General features: G+C 31.7%; 1 protein-coding gene across 6 annotated transcripts in view; it reads right to left on the reverse strand.

Annotated features, from left to right (window-relative positions):
- Positions 1-25822, reverse strand: part of LOC143085059 (teneurin-m-like) — a 132620-nt gene that overhangs the window by 78663 nt on the left and 28135 nt on the right. For all 6 annotated transcript variants that reach the window (XM_076261209.1, XM_076261208.1, XM_076261207.1 and 3 more), the window contains exon 3: positions 4838-5049. The gene's annotated coding sequence lies outside the window, so the exon portion shown is untranslated. The remainder of the gene's footprint in view (positions 1-4837; positions 5050-25822) is intronic.

The following is a 25822-nucleotide window of genomic DNA, read 5'->3' on the forward strand; positions in this document are numbered from 1 at the left end:
CTTTCATAGTTTCTGATTAAGTCATGCAGACACTTCCTCATTGCAAAAAATAAACATTGAGCACACTTCATGTATGAAAGGCTTAAAAAATCTATACAGATTACATAAGCCTGTTACCATTTGACGTTGTTAAAAGCAACAGGAAGACCTTAGTTAATCCCCAGATCTAATCCTCACCTGGGGACTATATAACATCTGACATGTGAGATAGACAAACAAACACAACCATGCCTTTATTACTTAAACCTTTAAAATCTTTATAATTGATCCCAGAAATATCAGTACTACATAAGAGCAACAGGAAGGAAGGTTTTTAATCTCTTACTTACAAAAAGCACAAAGAAAATGACAGACAACTGCCAAGCTTAAATACACCCCTTAGTATTATCATCCTCATATTTTTATCATTTGAAGGTATATTTAGCTGTCAGCTCTCCAGCATAGAACATGCAAAAGTCATTTTTTATTCCTCTAAACACTTTGAACTTTATTCACCACATGTAAAAATCTTTTAATTTACCATTAATTGGGTAAAATATTTCCCAGATATCTAAAACCTGGGCAGATCCAACATGGAAAAATAATCTTTTGAAATGACTACCAGACAAGCTATAAACGATGGTTTTGTTTTTTATTAGAATTTCTGAAGTGGTTTTGATGTTTAACACATTTTTATATTTTATTATCTTAGATATGCCTGAAATTTACATCAAAAGATGATAATTCATTTCTTCTCAATTCACATACAGAATGTAAACAAGCACCTGTTGCTTGGAGAGTACTCTGACGATTTTGGTTGTTCTGTTTACAGGTCCTTTGCTTTTGTTGATTTTGTTTAAATTCCAAGGCTATTGTCTTGACATACCTCATTATGGAATGTTGTATACTTACATTCAAATTAGAAGAGCTGAAACCCATTGTAAAATCATTGGAATTTTCAGTACTCTTCCAATATAATAATGCATTATCTTTAATTAACATCCAACAATGCATTTTGATGGGTTGGCCAGGATAAAGGAGAGAAATTACAATTGCCAGGGTTAATAAATTATCTAAGGAGCAGAAATTTGGCTGTGCCAACTTTATGCAAATCTACAATTTAAACAAGAATGTGTCCACAGTACACGGATGCCCCACTCGCACTATCATTTTCTATGTTTAAAGGACTGTGAAATTGGAATAAATTCTCTAATTTGGCATTAAAATTAGAATGATCTTATCAAAGGGAACATGTATACTAAGTTTCAAGTTGATTGGACTTCTACTTTATCAAAAACTACCTTGACCAAAAACTTTAACCTGAAATTTGCACTATCATTTTCTATGTTCAGTGAACCGTAAAATTGGGGTCAAAACTCTAATTTGGCATTTAAATTAGAAAGATCATATCATAGGGCACATGTATACTAAGTTTCAAGTTGATTGGACTTCAACTTCATCAAAAACTACCTTGACCAAAAACTTTAACCTGAAGCCAAAAACTTTAACCTGAAATTTGCACTATCATTTTCTATGTTCAGTGAACCGTAAAATTGGGGTCAAAACTCTAATTTGGCATTTAAATTAGAAAGATCATATCATAGGGCACATGTATACTAAGTTTCAAGTTGATTGGACTTCAACTTCATCAAAAACTACCTTGACCAAAAACTTTAACCTGAAGCCAAAAACTTTAACCTGAAATTTGCACTATCATTTTCTATGTTCAGTGAACCATCAAATTGGGGTAAAAACTCTAATTTAGCATTTAAATTAGAAAGATCATATCATAGGGCACATGTATACTAAGTTTCAAGTTGATTGGACTTCAACTTCATCAAAAACTACCTTGACCAAAAACTTTAACCTGAAATTTGCACTATCATTTTCTATGTTCAGTGAACCGTAAAATTGGGGTCAAAACTCTAATTTGGCATTTAAATTAGAAAGATCATATCATAGGGCACATGTATACTAAGTTTCAAGTTGATTGGACTTCAACTTCATCAAAAACTACCTTGACCAAAAACTTTAACCTGAAGCCAAAAACTTTAACCTGAAATTTGCAATATCATTTTCTATGTTCAGTGAACCGTAAAATTGGGGTCAAAACTCTAATTTGGCATTTAAATTAGAAAGATCATATCATAGGGCACATGTATACTAAGTTTCAAGTTGATTGGACTTCAACTTCATCAAAAACTACCTTGACCAAAAACTTTAACCTGAAGCCAAAAACTTTAACCTGAAATTTGCACTATCATTTTCTATGTTCAGTGAACCGTAAAATTGGGGTCAAAACTCTAATTTGGCATTTAAATTAGAAAGATCATATCATAGGGCACATGTATACTAAGTTTCAAGTTGATTGGACTTCAACTTCATCAAAAACTACCTTGACCAAAAACTTTAACCTGAAGCCAAAAACTTTAACCTGAAATTTGCACTATCATTTTCTATGTTCAGTGAACCGTAAAATTGGGGTCAAAACTCTAATTTGGCATTAAAATTAGAAAGATCATATCATAGGGGACATGTATACTAAGTTTGAAGTCGATTGGACTTAAACTTCATCAAAAACTACCTTGACCAAAAACTTTAACCTGAAGCGGGACAGACGGACGGACGAACGAACAGACGGACGGACGAACAGACAGACGGACGCACAGACCAGAAAACATAATGCCCCTCTACTATCGTAGGTGGGGCATAAAAACAGCAAACCAGAAAGATGAACAAAACGAAATATTATTATAATTCATCAGTTCATACTTGTTCTACTGTCCTCTGTAAAGAACAAACAAACGGTATGCATTCTCACGAGAAACCAGAAAGGAAAAAGGTTGCTACTTGGGATACTTCTAAAGTGTCCTTTAAAAAACTCACATAACCAAATGACATTTTTCTGCAGATAATAATCTCATACAAGTACTCATTACACAAAGTACTTAACACATCTTGCTATTTCCCAAGGACGGTAAAATACTTGCCACTTGGCTCTCAATGATGCAGTCTTCTTTTACATCTAAATTGCATGTATTACTTTACAAACAAGAATGTGTCCAAAGTTCACGGATGCCCCACTCGCACTATCCTTTTCCATGTTCCATGGACCGTAAAATTGGATAATTATCTAATTTGGCATTAAAATTAGAAAGATCATATCATAAGCAACAAGTGTACTAAGTTTCAAGTTGATTGGACTTCAGCTTCATCAAAAACTACCTTGACCAAAAACTTTAACCTGAAACTCCCACTTCCATTTTCAATGTTCAGTGGACCGTGAAATTGGGGTCAAAAGTTTAATTTGGCTTAAAAATTAGAAAGATCATCTCATAAGCAACAAGTGTACTAAGTTTCAAGTTGATTGGACTTCAGCTTCATCAAAAACTACCTTGACCAAAAACTTTAACCTGGACGGACGAACGGAACCACAGACGGACGGACGGACGAACGGAGCCACAGACCAGAAAACATAATGCCCCTCTACTATCGTAGGTGGGGCATAAAAATCGTTTCTAACATGTAATGGACAGAAATTAAAATTGTTAGAACACATAAGCATGATAAGGATATCAAACAAACTCTTTCTCTTTTTCTGATTTTTTCCTCGTTGTTTTGTTTGTGTTTCTATTATTTTTTTTTTTGGTTATGGTTGCTGAAAGAACTTAAAAACCTATCCCATGAGATTTTTATGCCCCATTTATGGGCATTATGTTTTCTGGTCTGTGCGTCCGTTCGTCCGTCTGTTCGTTCGTCCGTTCGTTCGTCCGTTCGTCCGTCTGTCCCGCTTCAGGTTAAAGTTTTTGGTCGAGGTAGTTTTTGATGAAGTTGAAGTCCAATCAACTTGAAACTTAGTATACATGTGCCCTATGATATGATCTTTCTAATTTAAATGCCAAATTAGAGTTTTGACCCCAATTTTACGGTTCACTGAACATAGAAAATGATAGTGCAAATTTCAGGTTAAAGTTTTTGGCTTCAGGTTAAAGTTTTTGGTCAAGGTAGTTTTTGATGAAGTTGAAGTCCAATCAACTTGAAACTTAGTATACATGTGCCCTATGATATGATCTTTCTAATTTAAATGCCAAATTAGAGTTTTGACCCCAATTTTACGGTTCACTGAACATAGAAAATGATAGTGCAAATTTCAGGTTAAAGTTTTTGGCTTCAGGTTAAAGTTTTTGGTCAAGGTAGTTTTTGATGAAGTTGAAGTCCAATCAACTTGAAACTTAGTATACATGTGCCCTATGATATGATCTTTCTAATTTAAATGCCAAATTAGAGTTTTGACCCCAATTTTACGGTTCACTGAACATAGAAAATGATAGTGCAAATTTCAGGTTAAAGTTTTTGGTCAAGGTAGTTTTTGATAAAGTAGAAGTCCAATCAACTTGAAACTTAGTATGCATGTTCCCTTTGATAAGATCATTCTAATTTTAATGCCAAATTAGAGAATTTATTCCAATTTCACAGTCCTTTAAACATAGAAAATGATAGTGTGAGTGGGGCATCCGTGTACTGTGGACACATTCTTGTTTCTTTTCTTTTCCAATGGCTATTTTGTTCTAAATAATAAAGCATGTTTTTTTTTCTTGAAGTAATTTTTTGAATACTTAAAATTCATGTTAGAATCTAATTATTTTTGCAATTATGACAGTTGTTTTTCATTGGTTGATAACGTTTGATTTTGTCAGATGTATCGATGAGCTCCCCCTTTTTTGAATTAACCTAAAAGTTCTGTGCTTTTATACTTTTTTTGCTGTATGTTTTTATACTTTTTTGCAAGACAATTATTATCAACCTTGTCATTGCCTGTTGCTTACATTATAAACTTAAATATAAAATTTGTACTTACTTTATAATTATTAAGCTGGTTTTCCCGATTCACATGTTATATTAATCCACAAAATATTGCAAATGTAATAATATCCCACAAGAATTATTTCTCAAAATTTTACACTATTACATAAAATTCATTCCAAAGAGAATTAGCACAAATGACTTTCTGCCTCAGTTTCACACATTACACTGGTACAGAAGTGTCAGATCCAATTTCCTGCTTAATGCCTGCAAAAATAAAAAAGTGAGAAATTGAAATAAAATGTTTCTCATTCATATCATCAGCTGCAATACACAAAAAACAAAAACAATCTCTGATCCTCATCAAAAATTAACCAATCAGAAATAAGATTACATCAGATAACCTTTAACCTGCCAAATGTCTTCTTCAGCAGAAAAACAATAGTATGATTGACACTTTTGGGTCATAAAAGGGAGATAACCTATAGGTATGAGATAAGACTAACTTTTATTGCTGTTTTTAATGAGGCAGGATTTACTTAGATTTATTACAACTACTAGACAATGACTACATAAGCTTTAGATTGATTGATCAATAACAGATGCACCTGATTTACTGAACACAAAAATATCTACATAAAATTAGCATCAAGTACTGGCTGTTGCATATTTTTGCTATATTCTACTTTATTTTCTGAGGTTTGTGAATACATTTGTTGTGGCATTAGCCGACGTGATATAATGTGTGTTAACAATGAAAGAATTAAAACCATTGGTTGATTTGTCATCATAAAATGTACCTGCTGTATATGCGTTTTTTAGTTCAATACTTGTGATTGATTTCATGATTTCATAAAATCATACTGGAAACCAACAAGTTTAAAGAGACTTACTTCTAAACCAAATGTGTTAGATTTACTGAGCGTTTCAGACAACGGTACCTTCCTTAACCATGTTAACTGATGCTTCCTTTTCTATTCATTTGAAGTCAATAAAATTAAGAATGGAGATGTGGAATGTGTCAAAGAGACAACCTGACCAAAGAGCAGAAAACATCCAAAGGCCACTAATGTATATATTTGACTTACTTTTGCTAACAGCATAAGTGCATTTATAAGAAACCAGAAACTTACAAACCAATACCTTACATTTCAATGCTTCAAGTATATTTCAACTTATTAGGTACCAGTAACATTGTTTTAGTATAATGAAACAATATAGATGTCTGTTTATTGTACAATTAGATGAATAAAAATTAAATTTAAGCAATACCACAATTTCATGTACAAAACAATGAGTAACAATAAAACTTTCTGTTTACAAAACATTTGTTATCAATATTCTGTACCTATTATCTTAAGGTGAAAATGAAATAAAAATAGTTGTCTTAGGGAGCAGTAATTGTTTGTGATGTGGGAACTAATTATATAGAATCATGACTGACTGTTTTAATGATAATAAATTCTCTTGTCTCTGGCAGAAAATTACTTTAAGATATGTCAAAAATGTTATGTAATCTTACAAATAATAATATTCTGAATCACAAAGTCTTCAGAGAAAAAAAAAACTGATAGTTTCTAGGGAAGTCATTTATTTACTGTCATTATCCTTGATTTGCAATACAGTCCATGATAAGAGTCTGGATACACAATCATATAATCCTAGTAACTTTGATAGCCTTTCTCTGAAACCAATTTACTGCCAAGTATCAAACAGCAGGTTTTGTTCTGCAATTTAAGATTCTGATCCTGCATTTTGAAAAGAGGGGGAGGGACATTTTAAAAGAGAAAACTTTGAAGTGAGATTCAAAAAAATCTATATAGAAAGTTTCCTAAAAGAAAATCTCTTTAAATATTTGTTTGTCACTGATAATTCTTACAGATTAAATCTAAATATAACCGAAGAACTATCAAATCAAACCACCAAGTGATGCCTTTGTAAGTAAAACTATATGTGGGGTGTGACTCAATGAGACAGCTGTCGATCAACACAGAAAAACTCCAAGACATTAAAGTCAATAAAGAGTCCTGAGACAAGAATTGAAGATCCATACAAATTTCACCATATCTTATTAGTTTTGGAACACTAAAATAAATAAGTAAATAGTCTTATGGAAAAAAATCTTAAAAATCATGAGATTGCAATTATCTGTAAATGCCAATGACAGAACTCAATGTCCCTTCTATCATGTGTATCTTACTTCTTTTTCAACAGTATCCTTTTTCAACTATATATCTGCTAGCTGTGTGTAGCCAATAAAGAACACAAGTAACTAGACAATCAGCCAATCAAGTGCAATGAACCTCTACCAACAGCCAATCAAACATTATAAAATATCAAGTGTTTAAAAAAATCAGGGTGGGAATTTGAGGAGGCAAATTAAGACACCCACCCAGTGGGAGCTCAGGAAACAATATCTTATATTTGCAACACCTACAGTGTGAAGTAACTAACAGAAAAAAATAAACTAGTAAGAACACATGTGCAATAAAAATCACTTCATTAGTTTTTTTATTGGAATATAATCTACAAAGCATGTCTGTATGGGGTAATTCCTGTTCTGGTTTATATCTGTAGTATCGGTAATAAGGCAGATAAAAGGAGACAGTGTTACGCTTACTTTTACAGACATGACTCCATAGTACAACATTGTTAATTAAGTAGCACATCTATGATCCTAAAATGTGTTACTCATTTCCTTTGGAAAAACCTTTTGTGTTAAAAAATGAAAATAATTCTGAACAAAGACTAAACAAAAACCCCACTTTATTGCACATAGAAACACTGACAGTTTTTAACTAAAACTCTTGTTGACTTACCACTTAAAATCTCAGATTCTACTCAGATCTCCCTATCAAATCTCAGATTCAAACCCTCCCTATTAAATGTCAGACAGACAGCCCACCTGTTCACACATCCTTACACATGACAAAAATATTCTCTGATCAATAAACCTGGTGCAACAGCTTGGATACAAATCTTGACAAAAATTGAATAACTAAGAATAGGAAAAACTAAGTATGGCCTGTTTATCATAATTTAAAGCAAAAGTACAAATTTCATGAGTTTTTATTTTTATTTTTCGCATGTAGAGTATACATCTGGTTTCTTATAAGCTATCAGAGACTTAAAAGTTCTGTTAATAGAATAGAGGATAAAAATTCATTGTTTTCAGTTCATATTAAAGTAGTTTTTTTTTTTTTTTTTTTTTTACCAACTATTGAGGTATGAAGTTGGTACTATTTTCAGATAACATTTTGCAGTTGTATGATTCCGAGGTATGATTCATGTTTGAAATTTAATCTGTACTTTTTTTCTGTGGAATTTTGAATTACTGTTCAGAAAAAACAGTACAAATAGTTTACTTTTCTACATTGGCTAGAGGTATAGGGGAGGGTTGAGATCTCATAAACATGTTTAACCCCGCCACATTTTTGTGCCTGTCCCAAGTCAGGAGCCTCTGGCCTTTGTTAGTCTTGTATTATTTTAATTTTAGTTTCTTGTGTACAATTTGGAAATTAGTATGGCGTTCATTATCACTGAACTAGTAACGTAACGGTACCCAAATTGCACCGAGTACCCAAATTGCACCTATTTAGCAAAAATAGCAGCGAAAATCTTACAAGATTTCATAGAGACTAAACAATTTGTATTTTTATGATTTGATACTAAGCACATCTTTCAACATATGTAAAACTATTTAGATATGCACAAAACATTCACAGTATTTATCAACAGATGAAGTATTTACTGAAAAAGCAAAATGTACTGAAACGTCGCCATGCGACGTCATCAAAACGTCATCTTTTTAAAATGAGCAAATACAATATGTTACAAGTATCCATTTAAAAAATAATGAAGAGTAAGCATGGACTAATATCCAATTGTTCAAAATATTTGAAGAAATTAAACAAAGGCTCTGTTATTAGACTTTTGACGATGTGAATTTAAGCATGGATGCAATTTGGGTACTCCTCATTTCAGAATCATTGATGGTTTGGAGGTCAGTTTAGACCAATTTTTCTATGATTCCATATGGAATAAAAATCAAATTGGTGTACCTTTATGATAAAGAAGGATACGGCTACAAAATAAACACAGAATGGACATTTTTGTCTTTATCATAAAAAAACGTAGACGAAAAAACTGTCAAAATAGGTGCAATTTGGGTACCGTCACGTTATATATTTGTTTAGGGGCCAGCTGAAGGATGCCATTGGGTGCAGAAATTTCTCGCTACATTGAAGACCTGTTGGTGACCTTCTGCTGTTGTTTTTTCTATGGTCGGGTTGTTGTCTCTTTGACACATTCCCCATTTCCATACTCAATTTTAGTATAAACAGTTTATTAACTCACTAAAGAATTATAATTTTTTAATAAAAACCTATTCATTGATAAGGATATTTATCCTTTGAGAGTTAAACTAAATTTATTCCTTCATTCAACTAGACATTTTGAATGTTAATGGCTTATTTGAAGATTATTGAAATTTTTTAGTGTCCAACATGAATCTAGCTTTAGTTTGTAATATTCGGAGAACCATAAGGAGACATAAAAAATTTCCAAACATTTTACTCAGACAATTTATCTCCATACTTTATAATAAATGTATATATTTTTTATAAGTAAAATATAATCCCTCTATAGACTAGATAATAAGCTGATTTAGATAACAAAAGTAAGGTTTTATTGACTTTTGAATACATGTCAAGATGACACTATGTTTACATTACTCTAGCGTCAGCACATCATATGTCCCCTGAATCATTGTGTAAGAAGATGGTACATGTACTTTATTCTCTTTACAAATCTGCCATACATTTTTTTGTTTTTAAAATTGTGATTCAACATATTTTCCAGATTGGTTATGTCATGTCGACATTTTTTTCCGTATTTTTTGTTTGTATTTTGTATCCTTGTCTCATCTTCTCACCACATGTGATGTCCCTCACTACTTCTGATTTTGTAATCAGTGAGATATGGAGAATGTGATAATTATATTTTAATGATATTAACATGGCCATCAGATGTTTTTTCTCCCATCTGTCATATCATTGTTTTACACAGAGATGAAATATGGGAAAGAAAGCACATGCTTTTTTTCCAAGTCATACACTTGACACACGTCCCACGATTTCTAACAAGTTGAAGAGTGTTGTAGCATACTCAGCACAAAAGCATCAGTCATAATGGCTTTGTCCCAAAGTTTTCCTGTATGCTTCAAGTGAGTACAAGGACATTTCATCCCTTTGTCTTAAGGTTTACTGTAAGCTTCAAGTGAGTACAAGGACATTTCATCCCTTTGTCTTAAGGTTTACTGTAAGCTTCAAGTGAGTACAAGGACATTTCATCCCTTTGTCTTAAGGTTTACTGTAAGCTTCAAGTGAGTACAAGGACATTTCATCCCTTTGTCTTAAGGTTTACTGTAAGCTTCAAGTGAGTACAAGGACATTTCATCCCTTTGTCTAAAGGTTTTACTGTTTGCTTCAAGAGAGTACAAGGACATTTCATCTCTTTGCTGGTTAAGTTCACAGAGATGATACTAAATCAATTCCTTACTAAAACAATTATACCACAAATTCTCCACCATCAATGACTTTATAGAAAACCACAATTAATTAGCTAACGAGATATACATCATTAAATGTTCTAGTGAAGACATGTTTTATGATTGAAATATAAGACTGTAATAGGTACCATATGTGCTCCACCACAAAGATTGCAATTATTATTTATTTGATGTATTGAATTAATGGATTGGATGGAAAATTAATGTAGGTACATCCATTAGTACTGCATGCTTGCTTTATAATGGTAATGATACTAACATTACATTTAAAATAGAAACATCATCAAAGCTGTTGACAAGGAACTATAACCCTCCAGTGTGGATGTACCAAATGGTATGATACAGTAGGGACAAAAGTTCATATCTCTATAGACAAACTCAGACTCAATGAAAATATATAAATGTTTGCCAAAACAACTGAAAATCTCAACATAAATAATTAAAGCCTTGAAACATCTGTTTTATCTGGTGAGAAAACATAAGTTTAGTAACAATTACAGACGATATACATCAAACTTCTGAATGTTTCCACTTTTTATGTAGTTATTGCTTTTCCAATCAACTATGATACTTAACGAAAGGTGTAAAAAGTTCAGAGGTATCGGCATACTTACGGTAAGAAGTAAAACGAGAACTTATGGTATATCAAATCTATGGTTGTTGTTTTATTGACAACATTTTGTTTTGTTAATTCTAATTGAAAGTAGAACTGACCAAAGTTAAAAAAAATTGTTCGAAATGGCAATATATCATTTCAAGAGACATAAAAAAATCTCGTTCTAGCTTAAGGATGTCTTAAAAATTTAGGTATAGATAAACAGGATGATAAACAGGATATATTCCCAAACCCCACTTTTTTAACCCAGGTAAATGGTAAATTTTGTACTATTATGTGTAAGACTTAATGGTAAAAGCACCAATGTAAAATGAAAAACAACCACAATATTTACTGTCAGTACCATGTTAATCAACTTAACCTTCTTATAAGTTCAGCTTTGTTTGTAAAATTATTGCAACATTAGAATTTATCATCCAATTTTTTCAACACCAATTGTAAAACAAAAAACTTTAAAAACTTCATACATTTGACATGATTCATGCGAGTATAATGAAACAAAGGATTGAATTACACTCTTCATTCTACTAGTAGTTCTGAAAAAACAATATCAATTAATGTAGTTATGATAAGTACTCCCATTACTGCAACTTAAAAGATGTACTTCTCTGTCTATAACAAAGGATGTCATTGTTTGGTATTATGTCATTCCTCCTACAAAAACAAAAACATGAGAACCTAAAACAAACAGAGAAGCCATTAGAACAATGTTTCTAATCTCTACATTAAATGCTTCTGTTTGGAATAATATTGGAATTAGAGAAGGGCTTCTATCCTGTTTACCAGCTATTACTGGATGTTATGTCATATCAAATTAAATGGCTTGTGATGCCCACAAAGGATGCTTTTAATAGGCTCCGATTGTAATACTTTTATAAAGGAACTTTTCAATCGAAAATGAAGATTCTTCGATATATTAGACCACTCTGATAACAGATAGCTGACAAAGATTCAGAGAATAGTAAGAGGGACTGCATTAGGTTCAGACATCAATAAGAGGTTTGGCCACGGTACTCCATAATGGGTTCAATATTAGCAAGAGCACTTAAAAGCCTGGTGGTACTGTATTGAAGAAGGCTGTGACTGTTAATTTTTAAAACTAAATTCTTGTCATGGCATTATAGTTAGACATATAACAATGTATGATGTCTTATGCTGAGATGCACAGTCTGAAAGGTGTATGAAACTAATGCCATATTGTGCAGTCTGCACGGTTAGCCACTAGTCCGATGCGCCAGACTAGTAAATATTGATTCGGACTAGTGAAAATTTTCAAAATTTAATATAGTCATATAAGGACAAATTTTGATATTCAGTTTCCAGACTAGAAGATGAAAAAGTTTTCTGTGCAGACTGATTGTATATACAAGTGGTCCCTTGAATTCTCTGTAAATTTATGAATTTTTACTTGCAATTTCAAAGACGGTACTTAAAAAAGGAGAGGTTTAAGGTGTGTTGAAACTCATAGTAGATCTACAAAATATATATATTTGAAGACAATAGATTTCGAAGAAATTGTTCCTCATGAGCATTTCTTTAGGGATAGAGTGGTATAAAGAAACAGGCTAGTACCTGCGATTAAAACAAACACACAAGTTACTTCCCTTGTGAGATCAATATTACCTCCCTTATCTCTGATGGTCATTTTTCCATCAATAAAGACCAATTGTGACAGTTTATAGATTTTCCCCCAACTTAAAGTAATTATAGAACCAATTAACTGCATTAATTGTCAAAGTTATCATACAGCATATTGACTTTTATTCCACACAGTTTCCTGAGGGAAGACACAAGGCTGTTATCAATGACAGAATGGAATGATTCACGATCATGTCTGTATTAGGTCTGAAAATCAACAATGTTTTAAAAGGCCATGAAGAACTTACCCGAGTCAGTTTTATAGCATTCTAAAAGCATGTATTCTAATGGTTATTTTATGTTCAAACAATATTATGCCTCTTATTATTAAGTGCATTTAATCTTAAGTTCTGTTCAAATTCATATTTTAACAAACTTCTTTTTACAAAATTTTCATGATGGAAACTTGTACTGATTTCACTTACCCAACATAAGCTCTAAACACCACACAAAAAACATTAACCTGTACAACTCCAAACCCAAAAATTCAATTTAGCTTGATTTAACAGGACGAAAAGAAGAGCCAAAACCTTGAATGAGGAAAGAGCTGCTAACTGTTTTTTTGGATTTTTTTTACTCAAAAACCATAAAATAGAAATTTGAGAGCATCAGAAACAATAAGAACTTAACAGAACACCCAAAATCTTGCCTAAATTAAGGAACTGTTGCTGAAACAACTTTTTCTATTTTAATGGCTGATATTTTTTTACACTTTCAACCTCCTCATTCATCCTCAATAGATTGTGTATCTCTATCATCAGCTTATTAAGTGGACATGACCCCCTGCCCTCTGATACATATCTGTATACAGGTTTATCTTGGCATGTCACTCTATAATCATAGATCTAATACCCCTGACTTACAGCACCCATGGTCTTATCATTCCAAACCTGCATTTATCGCAGTAGTTTACGGAGATTTTCTGATCAAGATCAACCTGATATTAATGGCAACAAATGATGTATGATAGCTGATTAATAAAGTTCCTAGTTTAATCCTGACATTCTTAACTTATTACTATTATTTACTGCCAAAATTCAGCATGAATTCAGGAAATATTGCCTCAAAAGATGTATGATTACAGATCAGTAAAGATCATGGCTTTACCCAGTGTCTCTTGATATTTATTAGTTTTTGGTTACAGGCAAATTTCATCATTGAATGCAGGAATACTGCCTCAAATGATGATAGATCCAAGATTTTAATTTATAATTTTCATTTACAGTCAAACTTATTTATTTAGAATATTGCTTTACATATATAGCCGACAGTAATCAGTTTATTTTGGAACTAGAAAGAAGATTTTTTTTTTTCTCTGAGGTCTGAAGTCACCTTAAATCTATCACTTATACTTTATTCCTGAGTGAGACTTTCAGTTGTTTTATATGCTTAATTAAAGTTGTGTTAACTGTTAAATGCATACCTGGTCTAGAACATGCAATATAATATGATGAACTTGTTTGATAAATATAGTCTTGAAGTGATGTTTTTCAGCTATAATTTCTTTTACTCAGTGTGTACTTCTAATTTCAAATTATTGGAAAAATAATTAAACTGCAATGTCCCTCTCTATAGACATACTTATGCAACATTGTAAATCTTTGATGGAACTGTAGTTTATACCAGATGTATTCAATTCTGTCTTTGGTCTTTTGTATCTGTTCAACAAAATCAAACAATTTTCGAACTTCAAGGACAATTTCATATAAAATTCTGATTTCTGATAACACTACTCCAATATTGTACTGATGAAGAATAAGAATAAGAATAAAAATTTTATTAGTCTAAAATCCAAACAATAGGATTGTTACTAAAATACAAAACAAAAACAAACAAACAGACAAACAGACATGAAAGACTTCAAATAACATGAGATGTTTATGCTCTTTGAAATAGTGGATTTATATATAAAAATCAATTTGAAACAACAGACAGTCGAGCATGTTTTGATGCAACAGACAGTTGAGCATGTTTTGTTTATATGTCGATAAAATTTTAACTATTAAAAATAATATAGTCTGTGAAAACTAAAAGGAGTAAAATTTCTGTTCATATTTCATGGCTAAAGCTGATTTTTTACGAAATATAAAAATGTTGTAGAATTCCAATTTCTGAACTATATATATACTTTATCTTCATTTCATACAGCTTCATGTAAATCATTTTATAAAATAATCTCATGTAATAACAGCATACATCCTAATTTACCACTATCAATATGACATCCAAATGACAGCTTTGTTCCTAGTTACTACTACCAATCAAATCATAATTCATATCAAATATTCCTGGTAATTGTAACAATGGCCAATAACCCACAATAGAGGACATCATGCATGACGATAGTTTATGTCCTGTTCATATCCCGATGTAGTCCACATCGCATGTCTTCCCTCTATTATCCCGTCCCTGTCATACAAGCTTTTGTACATTACAAGTGTAGTGTTTCCTGTATAATTTGGATGTTCGTCATTTAGTTGCCAATCCCAGACGAGAATGATGGGTAATTTATGGACCCGTCTCACACAATGCTGTCGGAAGGAGGAATACTTTTATGGTGATTTTAGGCGAATTGTTCACAAACATTTTATGATTACAACTGTATAATGATGTTGACATTGTTGGGGTTTTTTTTCAGACAGAGAAACTCGTAAAAGCTTACTTTTTCTGACAACTCAATTTAAATCTGCCATGAAAGAAATTTCCTTCTCAGAAAATATATTGTCAGCTTGTTTCCACAGTAAGAGCTGTTATTTAAGGAAAGAAAGTAAGAAAAGAAAAAAATAATTCTGCTGGTACACAAAATAAAATTATATCCTTTTAAAAGTGGGAAAAGGGGGGGGGGGGGGGTTAATACCAGCGTTCCTGTTTCCAAATCACACCTTTTCTGTATTTTTCCCACTTCCACCTTAATCAAATCCCCCTGTTTTTCCCCATCCAACCTTTTTAACCCCCTAGGGTTCACATCCCAATTATTTTACCCATATATTTACATACAAGAACAGAGTTAAATCCACCTCCTTTTTAGGGACTAATTCAGATAACCAAAACAACTGCTATATGATTAATCCTTTATGGAACCCTACATATAAAGTTTACCCAATAATCACACTGTTAAATAAATTTACATTTTTTTAACAAAGGCATATTAAGTAACACAATATTTTGATGAGGTTTGCCACGAAAATAAAGCATTTATTGTGAAGTCTGACACTCTAATGGAGGATTACTATCTCTGCCATCTCTCTAGGGATTACATGCTTCCATAAACCTATAGATTTATACAGCACCCATGTCACCATGTTGTTAAAACATGTCTTATTTTCATCATATTTCTAACCATATATTTTAATTTCAGCCATCAGCAGTTCCAGGCTGACTGATCCCTAGTGGAACATAGTAGGAAAGTAAATTGTCAAAAATCAATAAGATAAATTCTATATAGGAGATTTATGTAGAAAGATTTTCCCCAACTATATCAGTAAATTCTATATTCTAGATTTAAACAGAAAGATTTTTCCCTATGACCATATTTCCTTGATCTGATTACATATATGCTTTCGGCCATCGAGTTAATTCTATATATACAGATTTATAGAGAGAGCATTCTCCACAAACTACTATAGGACATCTAGTTAATTCTATATACAGATTTATAGAGAGAGCATTCTCCACAAACTACTATAGGACATCTAGTTAATTCTATATATACAGATTTATAGAGAGAGCATTCTCCACAAACTACTATAGGACATCTAGTTAATTCTATATACAGATTTATAGAGAGAGCATTCTCCACAAACTACTATAGGACATCTAGTTAATTCTATATACAGATTTATAGAGAGAGCATTCTCCACAAACTACTATAGGACATCTAGTTAATTCTATATACAGATTTATAGAGAGAGCATTCTCTACAAACTACTATAGGACATCTAGTTAATTCTATATACAGATTTATAGAGAGAGCATTCTCCACAAACTACTTTTATGGAGTAGTTAGTGATTTGATTATCATAGAACACTGCAGGGAAGAAAAATATGGAAAATAAATATAATTATTGAAAGAGTTGTTGGAAGCACCTAGTTTTATTGCTCATAAAAATATTTAACCTGTGAAAAAAAATCAAAAATAAATACTAATTTAACTATTGATCATAAAAGCTACTGTAATAGAAAAATGTAGAAAGACCTTGCATTTATAAACCTACTGTAAAGAGCTTTATTCTATAATTAACCATATCTATATGGTTACTTTATTATCAACATCAAGATGGATGGTTTGCAAAAAAACAATTTTGGTTTGACCCACAACCTCCCCCACTTGAGGCAACCACCCTATACCATGAGATCAGGGAGTATAAATATAAAGAGTAAAAGAGTGAGATATTTTCAACAGATTGTGGTATTAACAAATCAATTATTAAATTACTAAAAGCTGCCTACCAAATAATGATGCATTCCTTTTGTTATTTTTTTTTTAAAAGGGATGACAAAATTATTTATTGACAAATGGAAGGACAAGGTGATTGTAATGGGGGTTCATTTTAACTCCTACCCCTAGAGTGGGTGTATAACAATTGAAGCATGAATTTTTCATTTTAGATGAAAACAAGATGATATCTCACAACCACCACCTGCACCGACTAAGAGTAGAAGCATCTAAGAGAAACTGAATACTATAATACAATTAATGCAACTTTAGAAGCACTTCAATACTTAACTATTAAATATGCTGACTGTTAAAAACAGGTAGTTTGATTTGCCAAAGAAATGTACTATATCAAAAGAAATCTTTCATGTATTGGTTGTATCCAGATTCTCTACAATTAGAGCAGATTCCTGACACTACTAAATCTCTTGTACAACGCATGCTAAAATCTAATGAATTTACACTTTAATCTGATGATAATAAATATCAAACAAATAGCGTTAATGGCATTCAAGCTTCTTCATATGAGCTGGTATCTTCTCAATTTTCCCATCGTATATCTGCAGAATAGTACAAAGACTAATTCAATCAATATACCCACTGACTTAACACCAAAGGGAGTTAATTTGATTACAAGGAAGGATTTACAAGATGAACATACTTTTTAGCCGACAATGAAAATGTCAGATTTGATTTGTACAACTTGAGGTGTTTATAGAGAGAGCCATGGGTCATATTAATCAGCCATAGATAAAAGACAATACATGGTCAATATGTATTTGTTAATCCCACTGAATGTTCAGTCTTTATATTTCTTAATGATACAATCAGTCAATACTTATTTGTCCACAGCAGTCATGTTTTAGATCTAGGCAAATTTTACCATTGTGCAAGATGCTCATATAAATATTTAAATAATAGTAGAAAAAATTAAATGAAATTGACAAGAAGGTTTTCAGAACCTGAGAGAGAGATGTTTGTTTTTACAAGCATCAGAAATCTTCAAACTTGATAAGTAATGAAGTATATTAGACATTTCATACCACATTATCTATAAATGAGTGTTAAAGAGATGGCAGTTGTTCATATTGATCAGAATTGAACATTTATATATGGATAAATCAAATGAAGTATATACAGCTGTAAACTGCCATAGGTTTTCTGTATTGACCGATATTACAAGGTTAACAGTATAATAATCAATACCTTCTTATAAACTCATTACATAAGGATTACAAAAAAGCCTTACATAGTCTGCATACTAAATCATCCACAAACTTATTCATTCAAACAGTCCTATTGAATTCTTAATTTAAATCTGTCTGCTTCATGAATCCTCCCACTAACTGGCTAAAAGGGTACAATTTAATTTCAGGTGAATTCTATGCACAATAAGATTGAGTAAATCACCAGTTTGCTTAATGAACATCCGGCTACAGAAGAAATTCTCAAATTTATATCAACTATTTTAGATGAAAACAAGATTTTTTTTATTTTTCATCTAAATGGCTGTATTCCAAATAGAATTAGACCTGTCCCGAATTTGTGATGGTATGAAATTAAGATGATTGCCTATGAGACAACTCATCAAAAGAGACTGTTTGCAAATCAGGGGCGGATACAGCAATTTAAAAAAAGGGGTGTATGTTCCCAACCCAGGATAAAGGGGGAGGGGTTTCAACCACATGATCCCATTCTAATGCATTGATCGTCCAAAAAAAGGGGGTTCCAATCCCTGGACCCCCCTTTTCTGGATCCGCCACTGCAAATAACATAGATATTTACAACTATAGGTCCCTGTATGGCGTTCAACAATGAGCAAAACCCATACTTTATTTTCAATTAAATTAACTAGTGTGATGAGAAACATTTTGGATAGAATGGGAAATGTAATTTATTGTGGTTTTCCCCAATATGTAACCATTTAATCTAGCAGTATAGGAATCAGTATTAACAGATGTAGAGATCTATTTTCCGATACAATTACGAAGTTACATCATCTATAATGTGTACAAAAAAATAAGAGATGTCTAGAAAATCACCCTTAAATGACTGTTACGTAATGTGCTAGATATAAACTCTTATAATACAAAATATCCTGTTGTAAACATGGTATATGGTTCTCAAACTTAAATTTTCAACCATATATATGAAAATAATAAGTACAATTTTCTAAAGAGGAAAATTCTGTCAAACGTCCTGGGAATATCCGTCAAAATGAAAACTAATATTTCATAATCCATCGTAGACCATTGATTAACTGTCACACGATCTTTACAAAATCCTCCTAATACCAGCTGTTGAAACCTTCAAGATAAAAACTTAACACATTTTTCCGTCATTTTTTATTTATTTGTCGTGTGATAAATACATTTGTTTTCCCAACAACTTAACTAAGAATGGCCGTTTTCTATTTGATCTGACATACTACTTCTCTAGATTTATGTGTGATAACACGGAATTCTAAGAAAAATCATGTCACAGGTGTCCGTAATTACGAATTTTACAAAGTCAGAATAACTATAAGAGGCTTGACTTAGTCTTAATTTGAAAACACAAGGAAATCAACTTTATATTGGTATTGATCAATACATATTAACAACTTATTCTATGTCTATCAGAAACAAAGATATAAGGATTATCTCCCCTGTTGATAGTATTTCTTAATCTACTTAACTCTCCTGATGTCTTTATGAAAGATTAGGTCAAAGACATCACAGAAAATTAATCCTCAGGTCATTTATGGTCAAACAAAAATAATCGACCGGTATTTAACAAAAATTACTCCCGATAAACTAATTAAAACATGAAATGAACTAATTTGCAAATAATGATTACATCCTGTCTTTAAATTATGTTTTAAAATTTTAGTTATAAATTATTTTTTTTATGCAAAATATAAAATGAGGACAAGCTTAACAAGACTCCAAATTGTTGATTTTTTGACTTCAGTTCAGTTTAACTTCCTAAATTTGCATGTACAACTGATTATTGCTTATTCAGTGACAAATATTTCACACATATTCAGGACAATGAAACGGCATGTCTTATTTGCAGCTGAACATATTCAGGACAATGAATTGTCATGTAACATTTGCAGCTGAACATATTCAGGACAATGAATTGACAGGTATTCATTTGCCGCTGATCATATTCAGGACAATGAATTGGCATGTCTCATTTGCAGCTGAACATATTCAGGACAATGAATTGGCATGTCTCATTTTCAGCTGAACATATTCAGGACAATGAGTTGGCAGGTAAAATTTGCTGCTGAGCATATTCAGGACAATGAATTGGCATGTAACATTTGCTGCTGAACATATTCAGAACAGTGAATTGGCAGGTAACATTTGCCGCTGAACATATTCAGGACAATGAATTGGCAGGTAACATTTGCTGTTGAACATATTCAGGACAATGAGTTGGCAGGTAAAATTTGCTGCTGAGCATATCAAAATCCTACATAAAATTGGCTTAATCATACTTCATAGACTAAGTTCTTTGATCATTTTACTTCCTGGCAGACATCAGAATCACACATTCAATTCTAAGGGGAGACAAACAAATTGTTTTTCAAGAAATTTTGTAACTCTGTGTGAAAAATCAATGTTTAATAAATGAGCTAATTAAAATGAGAAATGAATGAGTTTGAGTCTGTCAATATTTGTTGTATAAATTGATGGAACTTTATTATATGGAGTCTTTGGGTTTGTATTATTAGTCATAAAGACTGCAGATCAAACTTAACTAGTTTATAAAGCCACAGGATCGTAGATATAATTGGTATTGGATATAATGGATATTACATGTCAAATCAACAAACCCCAATAATATCCCATTATACCAGTGCATGCAGTTACTAGCATCCCAAAAACTTTAAAAGAAACATTGAGTAAAAAAAAACTTCCAAGTACATATCTCTGTAGATTGAGTATATCAATAAAATTAAGTGCCTCAGGAATCCTGAAATCTTTATAATGAAGTATCAATCTAAACAGTTAATTCAAAATTAGTTAGGGTACAAGTTTAACTAACTTCAAATTAACAAGAATCCAATGTTTATGAAATAAACATCCATCATAAAAAAAGTTTCATTTTTCAGAAGAAAAAAAATCACATAAAAAGATATTTTTGTATACTTTTAAATGAAATTTTTTTTTCAGGTCTTTCAGTGAAAGGCTTATAATGATGCATAGATGCTGAACGTCAAATGCACTTTTGTATTTTACAAAATTTTTTTTGGGTATGATTGACATACACATGTCCTGAATGCAAGCATTTATGTCTGTTGTCACTTACATTTTTTATTATGAAAATGGTAGGGAAACCATGTATTATTGTTTTCAGTGGAAATTAACCAGCACAAACATTTCAATGATGTCTTGGATTGCTCACTGATTCTGACTTTAATAATCTCAACAGAAATCCTTAAACTAACTGAGGATGAAACAATCTGTATTAGCCTCAAGATATTTATATAGATGTAGACAAAACACATGATAAAAGTCTGACCAGTCACTTGAAACACCCACCTCAAAAAGATAAAACAACATTAAAGACTAACCATCACTAAAGCTTACCTATATATATCATTGTATATATACACTTGACCTGCAGGCTTTGTCTGATCAGAACAAATCACTTTAACTTTCCACCAACAAGTTATAATTAATATCCATGTCCATTACATGTGTCCAGATTCTATAGGATCAGACATTAACTGTTATATCAATCAATGGTCATAATTAGTTTGTAACCAGTGGTCAGACAATTATTGTTCAAGGTCAAATCAGGTGAGGATCAAGATCAAACACATATCAAAGAAATAGTTCATTTCAGGTGAAACTGTCAGGATAAGGTCAATCTATAATTTGCTAAAAAAAACTTCAGCAACATGTTTGAAATTGTACGATGATAAATTAAAACCCCATACCTGAAGAAAGGATTTACATATAAGAAGATGTGGTATGAGTGCCTGGATGAGACAACTCTCCATCAACGTTACAATTTGTAAAAGTAGACGGTTATAGGTCAAAATATGGTTTTCTGTACAAATACTAGTCTGAAGCAGTTACACTGACCAAGGATATGTATTACCCTAAAACATGCCTTTACCTCAAACCCTAATCCTCAAATGAAGCCTGTGGGAACCCTAAAGTACCAGATCTCCCGCAGTAAATGAACTACAATGAATAACCAATGCATTTAAATTTAATTTCACGAGTTTTATATAAAAGTCTTGAAATACCACAAAGAAAAAAAATCTGAGAAGTAATTTGAAATATCATACTTTTAAAGTCACTCAGATTATATTACAAATCTTTGACAGTTTTTATAAAGGAAGATACAAGTGGAAAAACTTGACAGATTAAAACTCAAGATAGACTTTGACTGAAGACACTAATTATATAAGTTTGCAATTCTAAACCATAGTGATCTTGTGAATAGAAACAAATACTTAAGAGGACATCTGTCACAGTCAAACTTTTACATTTAATAATAAACATTAATTGCTTTTGTTGCTATCCTGTTTCTTTCAACTTTAATGACTTATAAACTTCAAAAGTAATGTATAACAGCAACATTAAGTTCTAACACAAAAAGAATATGACCCATGCAATCATAATGTTTGTTTCACTTTCAAAGGAAAATCCTAAACAAAACCTCACATTTTATATGATTTTTTTTCTATCAGTCTCACAAGTTAAACCCTTTTAAAAAGTTCACTAATTATAAATACATAGTACAGAATTATATCAGCTATCTATAATACACTGATTTTACTGGAGTTTAATTCAAGATTTCTGTTGATATTTCTCATGATTTTATCTGGTACCTATGCAATCACAGAACTTTTTCCGGAGTACTAATCATTTCAATATAAACATGATAAACTACAAGACACAATGGAACCTCATTCAAACCTATCTAAATCCATTTCACTTGATGTCAGACAATAAAATCTAACATGACCTAAGGTATAATTAATGTGTTATCTCTTTCATCTAATTTAGATAAGATTCTGGAACAATGATTCTTAACAACTGTAAAGAACCACAAAGATAAACTTAGGATAAAACTAATAGAAAACGTCAGTCTGAATCAAGTCTGTAGTCTTAAATAACTGACAACAGTTTTTTACTAGGAATCATTCTGATCCACAGACAACTAGGGTCAGAACCAACATTTGTATGACTTCATATAGGAAAATGTTAAGTGAAGAAACACTTAATAATGGTCATAAAATTAAGAATAGAAATGGGTAATGTGTCAAAGATACAACAACCTAAACCAAAGAGCAGAAAACAGTCCAAGGCAACCAATGGGTCTTTAACACATCGATAAAATCAAGCACCTGGGGCGGGGCTTCATGTACATGAGCTGGGTCTTGTAGGTTGAGGACTTGAGACACTGTGTCACTAATTGAGTTATATTTACATTACTATACCACACACAAAAATCCCTTAAAAAAATAGCAGACTGATCCAGTAGAGTAGGCATACATGTAGGTATTAATAGATCAAGTTTTCAACCAGAATACAGTACATGCAGCCCTTATGTTGGCTTTCACATGTAACTAATTTGTATATCTTTAATACATGAAAGTCAAATTTTACATAAACATCTTTTATCAACAATGTACCAAAAAAACAAATACACAAGATAACATCACTCTTGCTGATTATCAATCTTGTATTATTTTTTCCATAGAGCATAGAAAACCATTCATTAGCCATTACTTCATAATAAGATGGTACCTGGTAACTTTGGTGAGGTTCCAAACAAAACATAATTTTGTTAATCTTATCAATAATTATTAATTACAATCTACAGGCATGTGAAGCTTTAATGCTGAATCAGAATGTTTTTTGTTTAGGTACAAACTATATTTTTACCAAATATTCAGACTGGAAGGTTACTATTATTAAGAATGTTATAGGCTGCCACACATGTAGAAATAGTCTGACTTGGCACCAATGAAGCAGTATTTTACATGTTTTATAAAGCAATATAAACTTCAATCTCAAAGATTCTGCATTGTGTGAAAGTTGATTTTTATATGAAAAAGAATCCAAATGAAGCAAAGGGAATTAACTCATATTGACATGCTGTAGAGATAAGTATAAATAATCAGCAGAAGTATAGACAAATCTTATTTGTTGTACAAATGCCTTGTAAGTTTACACTATACAATTGCCTTATTGTTAAGTTACAAACTGTACCCTGTAAATGAGTAAACCACCCACTACACACAGGTGAAGGTATTCGCTTCCAATCTTTGATCTCTTTAAAACAAGCCATGAAAATTAAACCAACTATATTAAAAAGAAACTAAAGGAATAAAGTGTGTTAGCTCATAGGTAAATTAGTTTACTAGTTACTTGATGAACAATTGAAGGCTAATCTTGAACTTCATATTCCATCTACCAATAATTTTGAACATCATCTTATTTACCAATAATCTTGAACTCTTTTTTATCTACCAATGAAATCAAGTTTTCAGAAACTGTACAAATGCAGAACTAACATGTCAATTCTATGGACTATACAAGAAATGTTTACCCTTTGAATTACATAGCTTTAATTGTGTCAGTAAAATTACCATGTTCAGTTCCAAAGTTTGAATCTCTATTGTCAGTTAACACTCAACCATGTTAACCCAACATCAGTCACAAAGCCTAATATGGACCTTGTGAAAACAACATTTCCTATTGGATCAGATTCCATTAAAATTACAATTTAAAAGTAATTAAATATTGACAATGTTGTTACCTGTTCTCAGATGTCAGATAGAAAAGGCCAGTTAGGATATTTATTCTAATATTCAGTTGCTAATTGCTAGCTTTCTACTTGTTGACACAGGATTTATTGTACTGTAAATTGTCAATGAGAAAACTTAATGGACAAAAAATATGCCAATATTCACTTAATTGAAGTTATTTTTCATGAACAAATGGAGAAATAATGGCTTATAAGCATGCTCATATAATGATGGATAATTTATAACCTGCCGAAAATGCTGAAGGGTATTACCTTATTCTAAACAGATGCCATGTTGTTAGTTATCTTCACACTCAACATGCGAAATACATCTATGGATAACTCTGTATTTTAGGTATCCTGAATGGGAGAAGTTTGATTAAAGCTTATCATGAAAAAAAAACTGACCAGAAGTTACTATTAGAACAGAGCCAGAAAATGTAGCCGCAGTGTATAATAACGTAACGTCTTTTACTAGCTACCTATTTATTTTGAATTGCATTTAAAAATCATAAATGCTACTAATACTGTGAGTGTATTCCAAGTCATAAAACAAGCATTTATAAACAAATTTATTACATGTATTAACACTGTAAACCGATTTTATTAACACATCTTTAATTTTCTTTATATTCTATTATTTGCATTATTTTCCCATTAACTCTGTAAAGTCTTATTGGCATCGATCGTTGTTTTGCCGACCATTTTATTTGTGGCTGATCAGATTAAGCCCTCAGAAATCTTGCCTTGGTCATTTAACTAACAATTTCATCAACATGTACATTTATATAGATTAAATAGCATATTGATTGGTTCAATGGAAGCTGTGAATTCACCACATATCCAGTAAGTCAATTTGTGTCTATTAATGTCACAAAATAATCGACAAGGATTATTTCCCCTTTTGACCATATGATTTTTTTCTACCTTTAAAGGGGCACTAGCTACGATATATATGAAAAAATAAAGAATGATTTTTTTTAGATCAATCATTAATCAAATTGGAATAATGAAATAA

The sequence above is a fragment of the Mytilus galloprovincialis genome, chromosome 8 (genome assembly GCF_965363235.1).
Source record: "Mytilus galloprovincialis chromosome 8, xbMytGall1.hap1.1, whole genome shotgun sequence".
NCBI lineage: Eukaryota > Metazoa > Mollusca > Bivalvia > Mytilida > Mytilidae > Mytilus > Mytilus galloprovincialis.